Source organism: Camellia sinensis, chromosome 11 (genome assembly GCF_055761805.1).
Source record: "Camellia sinensis isolate YWXY chromosome 11, ASM5576180v1, whole genome shotgun sequence".
NCBI classification, from domain to species: Eukaryota; Viridiplantae; Streptophyta; class Magnoliopsida; order Ericales; family Theaceae; genus Camellia; species Camellia sinensis.
In genome coordinates this window covers 26665483-26673672 of record NC_138971.1, presented here as the reverse complement: position 1 = coordinate 26673672, position 8190 = coordinate 26665483, and the positions used below count along the sequence as shown (strand labels likewise).

The 8190-nt window shown below is 34.9% G+C and overlaps 1 pseudogene; it reads left to right on the top strand.

The window, feature by feature from the left end:
• The first annotated feature begins 641 nt into the window (after positions 1 to 641).
• On the top strand, positions 642 to 7943 carry LOC114291939 (sodium/hydrogen exchanger 7-like; annotated as a pseudogene).
• Positions 7944 to 8190: the final 247 nt, after the last annotated feature.

Here is an 8190-nt window from a genome sequence, read left to right as displayed (position 1 = left end):
AATGCATCCACGACCTAGGTTTTTTTCTTTTGGCACCAAAGGATTGTGGATAATTTTTTTTGTTAAATAAATTGAAAGCATTAAAAAAAAAAAACACCATCTTTTTCCACAACATCTAATTACGTGGACATGCATGCAACATTCTCAAGTGATACTAAAATATGACTTGAAACAGAATCAAGCTGATCAGACTTTGTATGTTAAACATTCCTCTTATGGTAAGACAACAACTCTCATTGTATATGTGGATGACATAGTGCTTACAAGAGATCATGTTGAGGAAATCATTTTGTTGAAGAAATAGTTGACCAGTGAGTTTGAAATCAAAGACTTGGGGAACTTGAATTTTTGGGGATTGAAGTAGCTAGGCCCAAAGATGGGATTTTCATTTGTCAGAGAAAACCTGTCCTTGACTTGTTGAAGAAAACAATGATGCTTGGAAGTAAAGCCTGTGACACACCATTGGAACCTAATCTGCAACTTTGTGACGATAGTGAGGGAGCAGCCATTGATAGGGGGACTATCAGAGACTAACGGGTAAGCTTATTTACTTAGCCCATTATTGTCTTGATATTGCTATTGTCATTAGTGTGGTTAGTGAGTTTATGCATGCTCCTCATGAAATACACTTGGCGGTAGTTATGAGAATTTTGAAATACTTGAAATCTTCTCCTGGAAAAGGTCTTTATTTTTCCAAATATGATTATCTTGGTATGGAAGCTTATACGGATGCTAATTGGGAAGCATCAATAACTTATAGGAGGTCCACTTCAGGGTATTGTACTTTTGTTAGAGGCAATTTGGTTACTTGGAGAAGTAAAAAACAGAATGTGGTTGCCAAGTCTAGTTCAAAAGCTAAGTTTAAAGCGATGGCACAAAGTGTGTGTGAGTTCTTGTGGATCAAGTTGTTATTACATGATCCGGGAATTGGCCAAAAAGACTCCTATGCGGCTATATTATGATAATAAGGCTACCATCAACATAGCTCACAATCCTATTCAACATGACAGGACCAAGCATGTTGAGATTGATTGTCATTTCATCAAAGAGAAGCTCATTAGTGGCACAATATGTACTCCATTTGTGAAGTCTGGTGAACAACTTGCAGATATTCTCACTAAGGGAGTTGGCAGTAGACCATTTCATGATATCCTTGGCAAGCTGGGCATAAGAGATATCTTTGCAACAGCTTGAGAGGGAGTGTTAGAATATATGTTAGGATCATTCTATTATTTGTTTCCTTATTTAGATTATATTTTGATTTCTTAATTAGTGTCTTAGGACTTTCTTATTCTATTAGTTATTATTTCCTTATTCATGCCTCCACGGTTTCCATTGTTTTCCATTGTAAGCTACCTATTATCAATATAAAAGGGGTGATTGTCTAATCATTCTCTAAGTTAGTTTTCTCTCAAATAAACAATATTGAAGTATATTTATTTCAATAAAATAACAATAGATAATTCATCTTGCAAGTTGCTTTAACCTTAACATCTTTAGAATAAACATTATGATTTTTTTTCAAGGAAAAAAAAAGGTTAAAAACACGTTGGGTCTAACTAAATCTAATTGGATCCTATTAAACACTCATTAATCCCTAAAATAACAACAAATCATGTAAATATATTGGTTATTTTCGTACTAAACACAATTAGTTGTATTATGTCATTTAACTAAAAAAAGGGAGAAAAAAGAATTAAAATATGTTGGACATGATAGTTTTAAGAATTGCATGAATCGTAAAAAATGAATTGAATCGTGAATCAATTGTGAATCGTGCGATTCACAAAAAATTCACTTCCAAAATAGACTCACTCATAGGTTTGTATCAATTTGTAAAAATTGCGAATTGAATCGGGAATCGTAAGATTCTAATAATAGACTAGGGTAAAGGAATTTTCAATGTTCACAGCCAAAGAATCACTTAATGGGCAAAAAAGGATGTAGTACAGCTTTAGGAAACTATAATCTACTTACCATTAGGTTCGTTGTGGGTTTTGGTTAATTCATTTGAATAATTAGAGCTCTGAGCGAAAGGGTCACTCGAGAAAAAGGTAGGAAGAGGAGTATGAGAGGAAGAAAAACTGTGGAGATTTAAGATAAAGACAAAATGCAACTGCTCAAAATATTCTCTCATCGGGGAAAGAACAATTAGCGTAGAAAAGTCCCAAACTGGGATTTTATATAACTGATGGGGAATCACCTAACCATTGTTTGAACAAGTGAACCATTTGGATATTGGGTTACTCCTAAAATATGGTGGTTTTCTAAATAGAATGGATTTTATTTCATAAAATTATACACTTCTGGAGTACATTACAAGTGACGTGGTTAGCCTTAAATTTCTATGGTTTTCAATTATTACTTTTGTTCGTACTGTAGTAATTTGCACCCAGTCAAGCATTTGTCCACCAAAACTGGTTACATATTTCACTGTGGAAAGGTTGGAATCTACCTGTTGCATTTCTACTGCATTTCCCCAGGCCCATAGAATTGCTCGACGGCAGCTACATGACTTCATTTGTAAGAATTTTTTTTTATGTTCTTGAATGTTTTAGGTTGTCATAACTTTGTCTTTTAGAATGTCTTTCACTTTGTAGGAGTGCACAAATTCTATGAAACTAAAAATGCTTCTTTTTATTTTTAGTTTAGACAATAGAGAATGAAAAAGAGCATGCATACAATGTTTGTGCCAAGAGGGGAGTGAATAGGCCAAACCCTAGGTATTACAAGCCAATTAAAAATTTAGATCAAGCAATAATAGGAACCAGCTCAACATAACAATTCAAAGTATTGTCAATGAATCCAAAGGCAACCACACAAATTGCAGTCATAATAAGATACACGCACAATATACATGGAAAACCCTAAGAACAACCATCCATGTGCGGAAAACCCACGAGTAGCCCCCTTTGAGTTAACAATCCATTAGACCAAGAGTTTCAAATACAAGATTTAGGAAAAGTGAGTTTTAATCCAAATTCGGATGCAGCTTATCCTTGATGTCTAGAGCCACAAACTTCTTGTTTGATCTCCACTTGCAAGTGACTAGAAACACGAAACTCCATTGAATTCTCCCCCCTCCCTCTCTCTAGGTAGTGCGATCATGAATTCCCTCTCTTGATTAATTTCTCTGCTTAATTTTCTCTCTTCAAATATACCTGTTGCCATTAAAGCATATGTTTTGAGCTTTGGTCTCTTTCACTCACTCCTTTCATTCTCTTTAACCTCTCTGTCCATGGTTGTGGGTGGCCTATGTACTCGATTTTGGGTTTGCGATGGTTGTTTGGTCACAGTTTGGCAGCTCCATGCAAGGTCTTAGCATTATTGTAGGTTGAGCAGTGGTTGTAGGGGTGCCAACTTGCAAATATGATATATATATATATATATATATTTAATAAATACAGTAGAAGATAAAGATGAAAATGACTCAGATTTTTTGTTTTGTCCTTTTGTAAATATTACATAAGTATAATTGCCTTTTTCCATTAAACGTTGACTTTGGCTTGATTTAATTTGGACATAATTCGCAACAATGCATTACTCCCAAACCACATGAGGGTTATGTGGTCATTTTCAAACAACACATGGTAAAGTGCGTGTAGGGCAATCCACAAGGGGCAAAAACGGATTTTCCCCTAATTTGTTTATACTACCACCTTATTATTAGAGAAAATCCTTTAATTCTTACACGTGCTTTTTGTCGATTTAGGTGATAGCGACATTGCAACTAACGTCATCAAAGAAAGTGAAGCTGAAGGAGAGGAAGCAAGAAAATATTTAGAAGATGATCGTGCTACATTTCCTCAGGTTTGCATGTTTAAGCATCCTCATTGAATGTACTTTTAATCGTCAATTATGCTAGATTCTTCTTAGAATCTGTAACGCCTTGAAATAATTACTATAACCCATACTTAACATGAAAAAGTGATCACAATAATAAAGTAGTTCTGTTTCATTGATTTACAATTAAACTTTACAAAAAAGTGATATAATAGAAAGACAAGATGAAAGTTAGACAAATAAGAAATGCCCTAAAGGCTTACATATTTACAGGAGAATACTTGATTACAACAAAAGTGGACTTAAGTCCTATACAGTTAAAGCCCTTGGCTTGTACAAAAGTAAATATGGTAAATACACAAAAGGATCTCTCGCTTCAAGTCCTCCCAAGCTATTGCTTTGTCAGAGGCATATCATCGGCACCTTTCGACACCTAAAATATTTTTCCCACATAGGGTGAGCCAAAGTCCAGTACACATAGTCCAACACAGTATATGAATCTTAACAAAGCTATAAGATGAATGCATATGCAATGCCCATGCCAAAACATTTTACGTCTTTTTCTAAAACTATGCAATGCCAAGTTAATATCATAGTTCATAAATCATTTCCCTTTACAATAGAAACTACGGTAGTGAATCACACTCTAGGAATTTCAAAACTATGCAACCTTTCCCAGAAATTTCTTCTGGAGGAAACCGTAAACCGAGATCCACGTAAATATAGGCTATACAAGCACTACTATTGTCATTTCACGAAAATTTCATCTGCGAGATCGACACTCATATGTATGCGCAGTTTTTGGGACTTTCACCCTGGACACACATGCCAACTTATTTGATGTAACAACAATTCCTTCCCAGATTTCACCCATTTTCTCAAAATAGTAACATTTCCAATATATAAGTGTGAGATAATGCTCAATGCAAATGAATGAGAAAATAGTTTCAATTCTCCTAATTCAGATATAATTTGTACAACACTCATAGTTATCCTCAATCGATAGCACAAAATAGATATTTCTAAACAAATAAACAATTATCAATATATATATATATAGAGAGAGAGAGAGAGAGAGAGAGAGGGAGAGGGAAACCCAAAGATGCCAAAAATCAACTTTGCCATGATTAGAGCAAAGCCCTTGTCAAGCTCTATCTTTTTAACAAAGGCACACGGGGTGAAAAGATCAATGGATCTAGGTGGATTTGTAGAGAGAATGTGAGTTTTAGAGTGAGAGTGTCTCAACCTAGGGCTTTGAAATGTTTAGAGAGAGAGAGAGAGAAAGAGAGAGAGAGAGAGAGAGAGATGAAAAAGTGACTTTTATGGACCGATATATGCACAGACTGCTCGAGCGCAAGAAGTGTCGTTTGAGTGTACAGACACAAAAGATGTGACCACTTTAGTGCAAGAAGTTTTAGTCGAGCGTAAAATACAAACACCCAGTAGTTTTACAAACAGAGAACCACCGCTCGACCACAAGAAGTCTCACTCGAGCAGGATACCACTGAGTGTAGGAAATACCGCTCGAGCGAAGAATGCACACTCCCAGTAATTGCAGGCCTACAAAAGTATTGAGACTTCACAAAGTCTACTTGAGCGTAAGATTCAAAATCTGGGCAACAATAATTTTGAAAAACTAACTCCCGACCTGTTCCAAACGCAACCCTGACACTCCAATGACCGAACTCAATGAGGGAAAGGAGAAACAAGACTTGAATAACATATAAGACGATGAAACCTGGATCCAGAACATCAAATGGGTCGGGTCTAAACCAGAATCGCTATAACCTCCCTCCTCAAGGAATTTCGTCCCCGAAATTTAAACCAAACATCAAATCCATGTTTTAAACCAATTATAACACGGGTAGTAAATCAAATTCATCACCATGATCTGTCCAGTAGTAATCCATTATTATCATAATGATAAACAAGTTCTCAATATTGAATATACAATTAATATTCTCAAAACATATACAATGTTTATATTAAATCAATAAAACAAAGTTTTCAATACATGCTCAAACATCAATAAATAGGTCCGGATACATTTTCAGGTTCTACATTATGTGAAAACGAGGCAAGTAACATATTGTGTGCTTAATCAATTAATTGATTATGTCAAAAATCTTGAGAAGATTAGGTTGTTAGAAGAAAAAGAGACGATTCATCTTCATGATGCTGTCTAAGCTCGATGATAAATATTTTTTGTCATTTTTCCTTCTTATGGTTTTCCTTTATATATATAATTTAATCCTTTTTTTTCATTTATATTGAGAGTATTATTCCAATTTTTATGCAGACCAATTTTAAAAGGCTACTAAGGAACCCTCCTTTAGAGAAGATTCCAAGTAGTGTCCATCGTTTCTTGTTAGATCTTCCTTCTTCTATCCATGAGCAACTTGTAGGTTCTCCCAAAGAGATAATGAAACTACATGGTGTGATGCTATTTAAGGAGGGTTCGAAGCCTGATGGTATTTGGCTCATTTTAAATGAAGTGGTGAAGGTAATTAAACAATTTTCCTGGGCCAATTAGAATCTGAGGGAAATTTTTTTATTTCATTTAAGATCTCTCACTACAATTTTAGAATTTCAATATGTCACGAATGCAAATTTCTATTCTGTAGTGGGCAAGTAAGAGTATAAAAAATAAGCATTTATTACATCCAACGTTTACCCATGGAAGTACTCTTGGCATGTATGAAGTGTTGATTGGCAAGCCGTGCGTATGTGACATGATCACAGATTCTATGATACTGTGTTACTTCATTGAAGTTGAAAAGATATGTACAGTGCTCAAATCTGATTCAGCGGTAGAGGATATCTTTTGGCAGGTATGATGAAATTGGGAGTTCGTGATTCTAATCAGTGTAGAACATCTACGGCCTCATTCATTGACATCTATGTTACCTGAACTTTTCTAAATTTGTAAAGCACCCATGTCAGACACTAAACATTTAGGAAATGCATGGGATATATGGCTAATAAATTTAGTTGGACATGCATGCAACAAGAATGTCTTAAGTAGTCAAGTTTACTAGTATATAAATATGCATGAGACCCCCATTGTATGCAATAAAAAACTCTATGTTAGTTGTTCAACATCATTTTATCCTAAAAAAAAGAAGCATTTACACATATAAAATCTAGTTGCATCATGATGTCCTTAAAACATACGAATTTGACGAACTTAATATTGTTTAGTCACCAATTGTTCCAAAAGCTTAAACTACCCAACAATGTATATCAAGCTATCCAAGACCTTCCCTTACGTAAGACCCCGTCTTGCAAGTGGAAATGCAAACAAAAAGAGAATTAGACAACCAAACAGAGAAAAAGAAACCAAATGGGGACCAAATGCCAACAGAGAGATTTTAACTCAAGGTCTCTCTCAACCTGAGTTCTGTACTATGTTAAGTCACCATTTGCCCCAAAAGCTTAAGCTATTAGGAAATGAACAACAAATACCTACATACCCGCAGCCGACACCAATTTCCAAGTGCATAGTAACATAGATTGGTATATAACTCCCAAACACAAACTTGGTATAGAACATTGATTTCTAGTTCTTAATTTCATAACATACATTCCATTAGATCTATAATTAGACATGAACTATTAAGTTATACAACCAAGTCAAGGACAAGTCGTTCATCTATTGATGTGTTTTCTTAGCCTATGGATGTTTGTTGATTATGGAAAGGAAGGTAAAATGGTATTACAATTTAGTAAAAATTTTGATTAACTCTAGAGTGGTTATGGTGTCCCATATCCTTTAAAAATGTGTTTCACAGAATGGGTCATACAAGTTATCTATTATTTTTATTTTTGTTCTACATTTTTTATTATAAATTAGATGGGTATATTTTCTTTTTCGTCTTTTGGTAGGAAAGTGCAACTATTCTTACCAAACTCCTACTTCCTCAAAGTTTTGAGAAAATGGCCATGCAAGACTTGAGAACCCCTGTCGCATAAAGGTCAATAATGAGCATACACTTACGAGGAGAAACTAAAGGTCAATAACTCAACATTGCATTGGCCTTCTATTAGAAGGATTCGTAAAGACACAAGTTATCCAAGAAGAATTGATTACATATCCTGCAGCACTACTGCCTTCATATGGGGATCTAAACTTCCTAGGATCAAAAGCATCAGGTAATTGAAATTTATTTAGCATCCCATAAGATGCATGTTTACTAGGTCTCCACCTTTTGTTTACGCACTATTTTCTGTTATGTATAATTCTGATGTTTTTGTTTGGGGTTTGATTTAAACTCACTGTTTATAACTATTAGTGACCTTATTTTTGTGTTTTGGGTTTTCATTTTCACTTGACATGGGGGAATGTGCCCTACAATGTATATCAAGCTCTTTGAAACCCTCCCTCACACACAATGCATAGAGATGTAG